The sequence below is a fragment of the Pundamilia nyererei genome, unplaced genomic scaffold (assembly GCF_000239375.1).
Source record: "Pundamilia nyererei isolate P.nyererei 1_Seehausen unplaced genomic scaffold, PunNye1.0 scaffold00135, whole genome shotgun sequence".
NCBI classification, from domain to species: domain Eukaryota; kingdom Metazoa; phylum Chordata; class Actinopteri; order Cichliformes; family Cichlidae; genus Pundamilia; species Pundamilia nyererei.
Window position 1 is genome coordinate 1,316,595 of NW_005187536.1, and position 637 is coordinate 1,317,231.

The window sequence follows — 637 nt, forward strand, 5'->3', positions numbered from 1 at the left end:
GAGCAGGCAAGAACCATCGCCTTAGATCGAAAAGCGTGGAAGATAATCGTTGGTCAAGCAAGAGAACCTGTGGCACCTACAGCAGCGTACTGGTTGCGCGGCCGACCACCGCCGCTGGTCGCCCGCTAAAGGACAAGAAGAAGGCTGCTTGACATATACTGTTTGTCCCCTAAAGCCACCAGGCACTCATTCACCATGGCGTTTGGATATGGACGAGTAGCTGGCGCTCTACACACTCGTCCCAAACTTCTCTGATTGCTGCCAGTTTGTCTTGTTGATGTCAGCCTGGGCTTGTATCACGGCTCTCAAAGTAAATCACCTGAGACGATGGCCTGGAAAACTTTCCAACTACACTCTCCATCCCATAAAGTGCTGGTAAATTCATTTCTGGGTCTCTCGACTGCTCAAGATCAAATGTATGCTTCGAAGTCTTTCTGGGTTAACTTCCTTCAAACATTTTTTAGAATAGAAGAGAACAGAATTCAACTTGTCACTGCACATGTACAAGTACAAGGCAACGAAATGCAGTTTGCATCCATCCAGAAGTGCTTTAGCCATGATGCAGATATATTACAGAAATGGATCTGTTATAGGTATGAGGGTACAAAATATGGGTCTAGTATGGGTATGTTACAAT